At 45.3% G+C, this 13,234-nt stretch overlaps 1 long non-coding RNA gene across 1 annotated transcript in view; it reads right to left on the bottom strand.

Annotated features, from left to right (window-relative positions):
* LOC135945383 (uncharacterized) overlaps positions 1–13,234 on the bottom strand; it is a 55,051-nt gene that overhangs the window by 31,132 nt on the left and 10,685 nt on the right. The window contains exons 2-3 of the long non-coding RNA XR_010575426.1: positions 9,607–9,670; positions 2,278–2,391 (exon numbers count right to left, since the gene is read on the bottom strand). This is a non-coding gene — a long non-coding RNA (uncharacterized LOC135945383). The remainder of the gene's footprint in view (positions 1–2,277; positions 2,392–9,606; positions 9,671–13,234) is intronic.

Raw genomic sequence — 13,234 nt, 5'->3', positions numbered from 1 at the left:
TGATTTGTGTTTTAATTTCGATCTTTGGAAATGCGAAAAATTATTTGAAAAATCCTAATCCAGGATTTTGAGATAAACATTACAATCCTGCAACAGAAATACAATCTTCGTACTTTTTTACGGCAGATCACATCACAATCTGGTTCAAAACGGTCCGTTTTTCTGCCGGAAAAGCTTTAATTCATTCTGAGAACTTCCGCACACCACCGGTCGTTTGAAATTTCCGTTCCCGTAGTTTCAATTTTTCGTTTGTTTTGGCCACAAAGCTGTATCCTGGTTTTGATACGTTCTGCGACGTAACAACCAGTAACTACGTTGGAAAATACTATTTTTCTGGTCGGCTTGTCACGCTACAGCCTCAAGGGACCCGGAAAATAAAATAGATTTTTCAAACAATTTCAACATTAAATGTGATTATAGGATTATATATGTATACATAAAATTCGTATACGCAGTTGTTTTGCCAAGCGCTTGAGACCCCCAGGGGCGTCCATATACTTCTATTCTTTCGCTGCTTTTAGCAATCCAATCTTGACTAAGTTGTGGAGCAACATTTTGATTGGGTGATGAGTCTTTTTAAAACTCGTTATATTTCCATTTCGCTGCGAATTAGAGCAATTAGCTGCTCGTCCCTCTTTTACATCCGTGCACGCACGGCAAACATACACACACACACACATTAAAAAGCCTCGTAGTGCTGGTGCGGCGTGCACAGAAAAAGAGCCATTAGCTGGGCGCAATTTGCAATGTTATCGCCGAGTGCAAATGGGCGAGTCTTGTTCTCGAGCGGACAAATAAACGTGCACACAAACCACCAGCTGATATGATATACATACACACACACACAAGCAGCAAAAGGCGCAGGAAATAGAATGCGTTTTTCAACACTCGGCACGCAGTTGTTGGGGGCGAAGAGAAAAAATGCTCTAGAGTTAATTTGCCGAGAGTGCTGCGAGCGAAAAATGAGGCAATTAGCTCCGGGCGCGAATTAATTCGAGCAAGGGTAAAAATGTCCCTGGCTATTCATCGCACCGGCGACACAAAACATTTTTTCTCGGCCCTGCTGCTGAGTAAGTAAGTTTTAGTGCAGATGGCGACAAATGAATAATTCATCCGCTAAGTAAGTCGATTTGTTTTTTGCCCGGCGCTCAATTGAAATTCCCGCCTGCCTGAGCCGGAATGAGGAATACAGATTAGACACACTGAGGGCGTCGACGCTCTCATCTCCACTCTCGCACGGCATTAATTCGATCCGAATTACATCACATGATGCTGCTGCTAGAGCGCACAGCACCTAGCCAAATAAAAACAGGAAGGATTAGATCGCCTCATTATGCGCAGGAAGGGAATTGCTTAGTGCTCGGTGTTTATGACCTGCTGCCACGCGGAAATGTGCCCCGGCTGGAAAGTGGCACCGAGGAAAAGTGAGTGTTTCAGCTTCAGCGGCGCGGAAAATGCTAATTTTCATCATCCAGCTGAGAGCCGTCGTGTTATTCAAATTTTTCCCGAAATTTGAATCCTCGCCCACGGCCGAGTTGCTCGATCTCTGGCCTCGTTTTAATTGAAACTTCCAAAGTTTGGAGCCAGTTTCTCACTCCAGAGGGACCGAGATTGTTTTTCATCTGTGCATTAAATGAGAGTCAGTTTCAGTGTCTGCGCGCCATCACGCCGTTGTTGCGAGAATAATCAGCGCCGGCAGCAAATAGTTTGCCCGTAATTTTGCAACGCCTAATCCGCTTTTCACGGGCTGGAGCCAATTGCAAGTTTAACGACACCTTTTAATGCGCCGGCAATTCCGCGAACGAATAGCATGCCGGCGCGCGTTGGCAAAATCCAGCAGCTCGCCGGCTGGCTGATCAATACGCCCGCCGCGCCGGAATTACGTCCTCGGCTCGACTCTGCACGCCGAAAACAAAACGGAAACATACACACACCATACAGAAACGAAAGAGAACACATACCCGTACGGTACGGGCCGGCAGGCCAGGGCAGGGGCTTCGATTTTATGAAGAAGCGGCCGGCGCGCGCGTTTTATAAATAAAATTATAAAAATAGACCAGGATGCGCGCGCGTTGTACACACACAGGCCTCGTCGGAACTACTGCTGCTGCTGCTGCTGGCGGCACGTTATTTTCTCATTATTTCACAAAAGAACATCGGGCCTCTAATTTAAAAGGCTAATTTAATTTCCCGTCGTGTACAACATACAACGCCGCGGCGCGATACACGTCCATGCAAATTGCGAAATAATGCGGCCAAACTGCAATCTTGGCTCACCTTTTGTTGTTGCCGGAGACGCAGCTCGATTGTTCCCGTCGCCGAATCCGAAACAGCCATGCGGTGCGAAACGAGTTTTCATTCCATTCCTGTTTCACGCACAAGCCGAAACGCCTGAAACACGGAGAGAAGAGAATTAATTTTATTTATCTGACAAGGATTAATTGTGGATGTAGAAATTACTAAATTACAGAGCAGGAAAATTGCTGTGTGCAAGACTCGGTAAATTAAAATATTATTTTTGTGTTTAAAAAGTAATTAAGCCTATCATTGGGGAAAATAACTCCAAAGCACTATGCTACAAAATCCCCCTTTGATATGGCAGATGGGAAAAAGGAGCAGCCTTTAGCGATGAACACGGAAATTTCCACGATTTCACTCTTTGAATAGCTTCACAAAAAAGGATGGATTTCAGGGCTTGTGTTTTTTTGTGAATGTCACAGGGTGAGTACGGTGGAGTTTCCCCATATTTCCTATCGTTGATTTAGCAGTTGTTCGTCATAAAAATTCCCTGTTGACTTTATTTTGAAGTTTTGTTACTGCTGATGAAGTCTGAGGGGCAAAAACAGCAGCTGTTTTTGTACGAGATTGTGTGAGATAATTATTCTCTCTTTAATTTATTACTTCTAGCAAAGCCCATCAAGAATCCATACTTGCATATAAATATTTTCTTAAAAACTCGCATTGACTTTGAATGTTGAATAATTTGATTACCTCCGGAATGAAGGTGATTTATCTTGATTAACATCAACATTTGTTTGAGCAGCCCCTTAATTATAAAACGCACACACTGATCAATATTCAAGCTGTTGTTTATGACAGGAAGGTCAGGTGTTCGGAAAGCTGCAATGCGTTCGCGCGTGTAAAAGTAGCTGCTGCAGCCTGCGCGGAGAGCATCAACAAAGAGGCAGAAAAAAAGCTGCATCCCCTGGGACGCGATTATGCGGCTACAGGTGCAGATAGGTGAATTATTCGGCCGTTTGGCTGATTTGGACCGAATTTATTACTTTTTGCCGCTGACGTCACGCTACTTGTGTTGCGGAGAGCACAAAACATACGCACACAAGAAGGGGAAAACCGAGAGCAGCAGCGCAGTGCATAAATTGCCATCGAGGGATATAGCGGAGTTTTTCGCTCTCCTCGTGTTTTTTGGGCCAAATGAGTGCAGTCAATCGCATTTATTGCTTTTTATCTGAGGAAATAATGATAATGCGCATGCATTATCGATTGCCATCAATGGCGCGGCCGTGGAAGAAAAGTTTTTTAATATTCCTGCATGCATCAATGGATTGAATGGAATTACTGTTTGAACAGAGAGGCTCGCCGAGTCCTTTGAAGCAAAAGAAGAGAAGAGAGAGAGAAATTATTCATCCCTCTTGCAACCATCGCCGCCATAAAGACAAGAATCTCTTCTTCTTCAGCTCGAGCCTCCTTTCTTACTCCATGCAGCATATAAAATTATAATCCACGCGCGCCGAGTTTACGCGGCAATTTGGATTTTTATTCGAGCGAAACACAAAAGGATGGGCGCGTAAATAAATTCAATTGCAGCGTCTCTCGTCCCCTCTGCGCGCGGGGTTAATTTGGGAATAAAGATGTGGGCGATGCGCGGATAAAATATTTCATATCATCGGCCGGTTGTTACACACGCGGCTCGAGAGGGCGATTTTTATTTATTTGGCTCGCCCTTCCTCCCTCCCCCTTCTTCTCTCAGCTTCTTGCCGCAGAGACCGACTTCTTTGTTGTTTTATGCAATCGATAAATTATTATCTGTGGCACGAGCCCGTGATATATCCGCAGGAGCAAAACCACAGCGGCAGCCGAGGGTGAAAAATGCGTCTGTTTTTTGCATGAACGGCTTCGCTGTTTTATGACGGCATGCTGGGAATTTCCTGCGTTTTACGGCCGACGCGGAGTTAATTTCTGCTGCTAAATTAAAATTTCCAGCAAATATTTGCACCTTTGCGGGGTGTTATTTTTCCGGGAAATTTTGGGGTCGGTGAAAATCGATGCGGCGCAGTGCAAATACCGGCGGGGTTCTCGTTTTCATCAGTGGTGTGTTTTGCAAAAACCCATTGGAATAGCTGGTCGGCTTATTCATAATTCAAAAAACCGGCTCGCTTTTGCAGCAGCGGTGGTAGCAGCAGTAGGCGGGCGGGCGGCAGCGGCTTTTCTACATTTTCCCGGGCCGACTGCCATTGTAACAATCGCGAACAAAGCCGTTGGAAAAATTGCAACCAGCAGCCAGCCATCCAGCCAGGCGAGCGAGCGAGCGAGCGAGTTTTTCAAAAAGACTTCTTCTTCTTTCCCTGGTTTGCCTTTGTTGTCTGGCGGCAGAGAAAAATGAATGAATGGCCCGCCGCGCGCGCCTCTCTTTCTTCGGCAGTCTTTAGAATGCAGATCGATTCCCGGCCCGCTCGGCACAAAGACAAAAAAATCCCCACACGGCAGAGCATCTCACATATTCTTTTTAATCATGCGGGGGTTGCAAGGGGTGGCCGGAAGTTCAATATCCAGAGCACCCCTGCGCGCTTGCATGTGTTTGCTCGGATTCGGCGCTGCTGCTGCTGCTGCGGCTTGTTTGACTGCTCGCCAAATAAAGTGTTTTTCTTGTGTGCGTGCCTCCAGCGCAGTATTTTTAGTGTTTCTTCCCGCTCGAGGGCCGGAGAGCAAAAGAGTAAGCAGACCGAGGTTTGCTGTTTGCATTTTGGAATTGCGGTTTCTCGCATATAGAGCAAGTGAGTGAGATACTCTGCAACGCGGGCTTCTTGGCCAAGCCATAGCCGCAATTTATTCCGAAAAGATAAATCCGGCGGCAGACTGGAGCACTAGTATTTTGCCAGAGAGAAAACTGCGCGAGCAAAAAATATCAGCCCTTGCTGCGGAACATGCGAAAAAAGGAACTGGAAAAAGTGTGTCGCAGAGTTTCACGTCTGCCCTCGAGCGTTTATCATCTAGAAAAATAACATTTAGAGTTTTCGCTTCGCCGGCGGATTTCGCCGATGGTACGGCTGGATTTGTGTTTGAAATATCTCCGAAAAAAAATTGTTTTCTTACTCTGCATGTTTTTTGGTTTTCTAGTGATGCCTACTTTTTTGCAAATAAGACAAAAATAAATGTAGACGAGCAAGATTTGCACAATATTTCAAAACGCAATCTTGCAGAGGTGTTTTTATGTGGTAATTTGTAATAAGAAACAATGTTTTTTTCTTTTTTATAGCAATTAGTGATTATGCATTAAAATTATTTAGCAAATTTTTAAGACGTTATGAAGGAAAATAAAGATGGAATGAGAGGCATTCGGTATTTACACAATGCATCAAGTTTTTTGAGTTACAAGGAAGAGAGCTACAAAAAAATTGTCAGCGTCCAAAAGTGCCTCGGCTACGTCTCCTTTGACACATTGAAATAATTTTCAATGGCAAAAGTCATGCATAAAGTGGCTCTACTTTACTTTAGTTCAACATGGTTTACCCGAGCTAGGTAAAAAAGAGTTCTCATCGCTCTTCTTTGGATCGCTTCATTGTTCCCACTAAAAATGAATACTCGAATATACTAAGAGTTTCACGTTTTTGTTTCTCTATTGAGCTGCACTTTAAGTCAAAGTTTAAATGGAAATTTAAATATTTTTTCATCTAAATGTTCCAGTTGTCTTAAAATTATGTTTAGTAAATTCACAGAAATTCAGTTAATAGTGCCTGCAGAAACATAAATTGCAAAAGAGTGCATAAAAATGTGAGTTTTTGCCTTTGTGTACGAGCAGTAGGCACTCAATAATCCATTAGCATACAATTAAACATTCGGTAAACGCGATGGTTTTTATCAAATTTCGCACTCTCGTGCCATTAGCGGCTCAAATTTTAATTTTCACGCAGCCCTAATGAAGGCATAACGATCGCTGTCGGCTGCTTTGATTTAATTCGGGAGCCGAGAGAGGCACTCGAGAATTCTCTCGCGGGTGTATTGGAATTCTCGCTGGAAAACCAGAAGCACTCGAACGACAGCAGGCGGCTGCTTGCTCTCCCCGCAAATTTCAAAATCGCAGCAGGCCGCAGCTTTTTGCGCCTCCTTCAAAACCACTCGACGCGATATCGATTTTCTGACGCCGCTGCACGCACTCGAGCGGGATTTTTCGAAAACCCCCCACGTACCAGCTCACTCAGTACTCTTACAAATAAAGATTGATGCTCGTGTATGAGCAGATCTCCTTTTCGTCTTATTCTCTGCGACTCGGTCGTGTGTAATGCGCGTTATTTACGGATTGCTCGCCTTTGTTTTGTGCTGCTCCTCCTAATTTCCCGTTTCCTGCCGCCTGCGCCCACAACCACGCTCGACTTGGCCCTTTGTGCGCCCTGGCTAAGAAGCACTTGAGACTGCTCGCGAGAGGCGAGAGTGAAAAGGAAAAGCCAGCGCCCTCGTCGCACGGACCGGCCCGGCCGATCGTGCCCAGCGCCGCCACCCCCGCGGCAATGACGGATTTGCACATGCACACTCACCCAGCACCTATTCAAAATACAAATTCGAACAAGGAAACTCTAAGAGTTCCAAGATTGGTTGATTTATGAAATTCGTGAAGCGGAATAAAGTTCAGTGGTCTAATAATTTCGATTCAACAGTAACAGCAAATAGCTATAACAATAAGGAATGAAAAGGATGACCAAATTAGAAGACTTTTGAGTACAGTGTTTGATTTTCCCAAATAAATATGCTGTTTGAAATTTTCCAAATTAAGTCAAAATATTTTGATGATTTTTTCCTGAAAAATAAAAAAAGGAACTGGTTATCAGCTCAGAACTTTGGAGCAATCATTTCAACAAATAAAACGAGCTATGAGTGATTTTTCTGGCCAAGTTAAAAATAGGTTTTATTGCGAAAATGATAGATTGGTCTAGTCAAAAAGAGTAAACATCTGTCAAAAAATTATTTCCGTCAATTCCCATAGGATTTTTTGCATCAAAGCTCCAACCATCAGATTTGACGAATTTCCTCCCGTGGTCTTTCTAAAATCGTCGCTATACAGTAAATTCCACACGAACTAATACATTAACAACCGAGAGGGCTTCCAATAAAAGATGTCTCGTCTCCCAATTCACTTGCCACCAAATTCATTTTAAAAATCGCAGCACGCGCTGGGAGAAGAGTCTCCTTTGAATTCCCCGGCCTTTTCCAACCGGGGGAAAATTGCCTCCAAGACTAAAATTTCTGCCCGAAATTACGGCACGTGAAAAAATTTCTTGACACTCCCTCGGTTTTAACAGACTTCCTTCCTCCCGGCGCGAAATTCCTGCTCGACCAAGAAGAAAGGGGTGACGAAACTTTGCTCCAGACCACTCGCACACACTTTAAAGGGGTGCGGGATGCGGAAAATTAACTTTTGCAGCAGGGAAAAGGGTGAAAAAAAACGAGTAAAAAACAGACGTGCCGGTGGGGCAATCAAAATGCAGAGCTGCTGTGCCACCTGCCGATTTTACAAACTTTCTGCACCAAACTTTTCTGGATCGCTTCTTAAGCAAGCGGCGGTTAAAATGCACTTCTTGCCGAAACCAATTTCATTCGCTTGCCACCGCGATGGCTGCCGAATACAAACTAAAAAGTTTGCACTTTTCTCACACACAGTAGTTTGCAACTCAGCGGAAGAGTCATTTGTTCCACTCAGACTCTGAGGCAGGCAGGCAGGCGGGCAGGACCTGTCGATAAGCCATGCTGCGGAGATGATATAAAAGTCGTTGGCACTATTGAATTTCCTCGGGCGTCTCTCTCGCTCTCTCGACTGGATTGGCACCCACCATGGCAACCGAGCGATTTGTATTCGGGGCGGCGAGCCGCTTTTCGGGCAATAATAAACAGCAGCAGCCATTCTCCGAGTGCGTACCGAGAGCATCAGGCAGCAATGCCACCTGGCTGTGTGCGTTTATCGTGGGGGAGCAGTGCTCGGATGATGATGCGGGCGGGCGAATAATAATAATGAGGCCAGGTCACGCAGCGAAACCCAATGAGGGCCGTGTCGATGCAAATTAGACCGACTCAGACGAACAACGACGGCTCTCCAAGGGGAAACAATAATTTTTTCCTATACAGTCTGTGAAGGCGGGAAAGCGGCGGAACTGGCTGCGAGATAAGGCATGTGTTTAGGAAATTCTTGGCGATACGTCGCGCATGGCATTTGCATTTCTTTATATATACACACTCACACACACAATACACAGCCTATGCCTTTTCATGCTCCACTGCTTCAGCAAGGCCTTTTTTGGAATAAATGCCAGCTAGTGCGGCGAGTGGAATCGACAGATGAGTGAGTCATGCTCGCGAAAATAAAATAAAAGAATTGGTTTCATTTTTACTCGGGCGTGTAACTGTCAATTGACACGTTTATCGGGCAACACTTTCAAATATATCTAAAAAGGAAGTGAACCAACGTGACCTCAGTCACATGTATCGAGTTATAGCGGCCAGGGAAACCGCAATCAGGAAAAGCACCAGAATTCACAGGGCCGAAACCGCACCGTCAGAGTGAAGTTTATTCTGAAAAACGCGTCTGAAAAATCCGCACGGCACACGCGCTGCCAGTTATTGTCTCTGCGTGTTAGTTGGAAACTAATTTCAAAGCAGCGACGCCTGCTTTGCCTCACATCAGAAAACGCGCGCTCGGATTGTTTGGATTTGAACACGTGTTGGAGTTTCCGACGAGTTGGCTGTGAAGCCCCACTAAATTCACATGCGGCCGCGTCTTCCTGCCCTAGTGGGGAGCGAGCAGGGGCGCGCCTAGCCCCTGCGAACATCTACTTGGCGCAATTTCAGTCTGGCTTGCGGTTGGCTTCGTGGCCCGTCGATTATTCCGTCCGTTTGCACTTGGAAAATAAATTAAGAGCTGAAAAATTCCCGGCATTCCCGAGCAAATTGCTTCATTGTAACAGGTTAGGCACGCCACTGACCCGCGAGATTGGTGGTGGCGGAGTAAAAAATGTTAAAAATAACCGCGGCGCAGCTAGCGGGCGGCAGATGAGAGCACGTGTTTTATAAGAGCATCGAAAATAGACAAGCGTCTGCAGTTTTCGGGCGAACAAAACCTAGCAAGCCGCGAGAAAATCCACCCGCCTCTCTGGGCAAATAAGAGTGATAAGAGAGAGAGAGTGTGTGTGCTTTTATCGTCTCGTTTTTATCTGCTCAAGAAATGCGGCGGTGCTCATTAGACGTGCGGCGTGCGGAAGAGAAGCACAATTACAAACACTCGCGCGCTCCCCGTCATTAATTAACTAATAGACGGCTTTACGTGGCAATTAATTACCGGGCAAATTTATGGCTCTAATTTATTTAAAAAATGATTCTCACGTTTTGAAAGCGTCGCTCGCGGGTCATTCATCAAGCGGCATGCCCTCCTCTCATCCGCCTCATCCTGAGAAACATACGGAATATACATTTTATTAAATTTGTTTTTGCATTCGTGTTTGTTTTAAAACCGTGAAATGCTATTCCATCGTATTATTGCTTCAGCTCACGGTTTTTATAATTGCTGGCTGGGAATTTTATAGACGGTTGGGCTCCATTAAGGTGTTTGAAGCCAAACTATGACTGTTTTAGTATCCGAAAATATTAAATTATTTGGAGTGTCGGATTTATTTCGCGGTTTGCTTGTACAAAAAAAGAGCTTTAAGTTAGCATGTTCATATGAGTAAATTGGGAAAATTCGATTGATTTTCAACGAAAATGAACCGCTATTGGGACATTTTGGCCCGAAACATTTTCCAAGATAATTTAGAAGTCAGTACATGACTTCTCAATGTGATGAAAAAATTATGTTTGGAAAATTTCCATTATACACTTACAATTTAGGTTTTAAGTGTGTCTGAAAGGTGATTCGTGCTCATTTTAGTGTCTTAAAGTAAATAAGATAAACAGAAAGAATTGTAATCTAATTTCTCTCGTCGAGGCAGGTTCGCCTTTAGGACAAAAAAGTCGATCCTCTTAAATTCCCAGCCCCACTAATTGCATTTTCATTCCGCGTTTATTAATTTTTGTTTTGACCAGCAGACGTGAACGTCAGCACAATGAAGCCGCTTTTTTCAGCTCGTCAATTTGCGAAAAAGCAAATTTAGATTAAAATAAGGGCGCCCATTTCAAACACACAGCACTGCCGAAAAAAATAAGGGCGGCTGGTTATGCGGCGATGTAATTTGGCCGCTTTTAAGCACACCAGCGAGGCAAAAAAGGTTGCGAGCGAGTGAGCGAGGGAGTCGTAAACTTGCTGACTTAGGCAAGCTGCCGCCGAGCTGCTTTCGGTTTTGCATTTTTACAGGGGCTCGACGAGGGTGGCTGCTTTCGCCCACGCACATATATACACTGATTCGCCCTTCATGTGAAACACGAAAGGTGCGCTCTCGCTAAATTGCTTTGCGACCTGGAATCGCGAAAAAGGCACGTTCCGCCGCAGCCACAACACCTTTTCTTCCTTTCTTTGCTCGGGCGCAGCGTCATTACGAGTGAGCATGAAAGAGCGGCCCGAGTTTTGATTGGCCCGATACAGGACAAAGCTGGGGCTATTGAGAGCTCAAAAGCGGAACAAAGGCTAGAAAAGGTGTACGTGTGTGTTTGAACACGACTGTTAAAAATCGATAATTGTGTCAAGGGGAGTGGTAAATGTATCAAAGAGATGCCTTTGCATTTTCCAGATGAAAGAGCGGCGATGACTTCTCTCCATTCTCCATTTCCCGGCGCGAAAGAACAAAGAGTTACGTGCAACGGCCGGCTGCTGCTTTTGAAGAGCCCTCTGCACTCGAGTGCGAATCGTGCCGAACAAATGGAATAAATTTGAAAGTTACATAAGGGATTGTATCGGAGTGAGAGAGCTGCATCACCGCGAGCAGAGTAAAGGTATACGAGGTGCCAACTGATCGAATCACTTCGTGCTCTGCTCTTTTGTGAGTTGCTGCTGCTGCTGGCAACTCGGCTCCGGCGCGCGCGGCTGAGGTTGCGAAAATCGACAGGCGAAAGATCTGCTTTTACAGTTACTGTCTCTCAAAAACGCTTTTTTATTCCACTCTCGTGTCACTCTCGGCGAATTTGCATCAGCTGCACAAAACGTACGTCGATCTTGCGGCGGCCCGGCGCATTTTTTACGGTCGGCGGTTTATTACATAAAAATGTGTATACGTGCTCGAATTGAAGGGGCCGACTGAAGGGAGATTAGTATATTCATTTCGCCGCGAAATGAAATTCCTAGCAGACTTCAAACGGATCTCTTGCCAATCATTTTAATAGGCAATCAGCCCGACTTTATATGGAAAAGCCAGCCGGTTGGCATTACGATTTCATTCGCAATTCATCTCGTCAGCGGGCAGATTATTTATGTGAAAAATATGCCCTGCAAAAATGTGTAATGCTGCTGGAAAAAGGGCTGCTTTCGCCCCGTTTGTTAATCAGACGATCGTTAATTGGAAATTCGCTCGTTCGGGCATTTTAATTTATTATGCAATGACGTCAGCGAGCGAAAGAACGAGCTCCGTTCGTGTGTGCACCGAGAGTCATTTAATTAAGCCCCGCAGAGCTGCTTTTATTTTCCATTGTGCTTCGCGGTTTAAAACGTGTACGTATAGTGTCCCCGGCTGCGACCGTAAGTCAATTGCCTCGGCAGCAATATCTTAGCGACGGCCAAGAGGCCGATTTTAATTGATAATTATTGATGCAAATGCATAGCGGCGGCAGTCGGGATTTATTTTAATGCCGCAGCGCGATGGATTTGCGAGCTAATGCAAAATGGTAATCGCTTCGAGGAATAAAGAGCTGCTGCCTCGGCGAGATATTATCTTGTGATTCGCGAGCGGGCGCCGGTGGCGAGCCAGCCAGCACCAGAAAGAAAAAGCGAGATTATTGATTTCTGCGGCTGTGACTCATGCCGAGGGCGTGAATCTTTTATTCAACAGCTTCTTTTTAACATTTTAATTAATCCGCAGAGTTCAGCCCGGGAATATGCACATACAACTCAACCGCTGTGAGCCGGAAAATTATCGAGCCCGAATTATGACTTGTAAGAGGAATTTGTGTCGCAAGAAGGGCCAGTGCGGTGGTGGTGTTGGTTGTTGTCAACAACCAGTAAATTCCAAGTAGAAATTTTTGTATTTGGTTTGCAGGTGAACAACTTTGCTGCCCGCAACGCAAGGTTCTTTTCCCTCCATTATCTGAATCTTAGCATCTTCCGTACAGTTTTATTAAATCCTTTAATTGCAAGCAAAATTTTTTGATTTTCTGTTTCAGGTACAAAAATTCTATATTTGTATCTGGATTTAAAAAAAATCGTGCTGGGACATCTTGGGAGCAGTAAAATAATTTTTGGGGACTGCGTTGGGTTCTCCCGTGTGTGGAAACTTGATACGTTTCCTCTTCTCCTTCGTATCTCCCCCTTACTGGCTGCTGCTGCTTTTAAAAGTTTCAAAGGCACACACACATACACACTAATTCACGAGGGCACCTTAAACATATATATAAGTGCTGTCTGCCGCGTAAAAAGCAGCGCCGTTAAAGCGTCCGCGCAATTTTTGCTCCGTTTCAGCGACCATCAATTGGTCCCATATTTACGCCGGGCAGTTTCATTGTTTTATGTGCGCTTTCGTTTGATGGCGGCCGCTTCGTTTGTGAGTGCGTACGTGCGTGTGCACGAGCCGCATTAACCATTCATGGGGCCGACCTGCTGCTGATGATGATGCCCGCGCACTTTAACCCTCTTTTTGCCGGCCGCAAAAACCGGCCGCGTCTTAATTGGAAATTCGTATTGGCCCAATTGCGCCGTCGCGCAGATTCTGATATTATACCCGCCGCGCTCCTCGGCGGTTCTTGCTGCGTGCCGCGCTGCACAAATTATCCTGCTGGAGCGCGCGAGTTAACATCCTTCCTGGCGTGGCACATATATTTTATCACTCCCACAGCAGACCGTCCGTTTTGTGTGCAAACTCTGCGTCTTATCTGG

This window comes from Cloeon dipterum, chromosome X, assembly GCF_949628265.1.
Source record: "Cloeon dipterum chromosome X, ieCloDipt1.1, whole genome shotgun sequence".
Lineage (NCBI taxonomy): Eukaryota > Metazoa > Arthropoda > Insecta > Ephemeroptera > Baetidae > Cloeon > Cloeon dipterum.
This window is presented reverse-complemented; position numbering and strand designations above follow the sequence as displayed.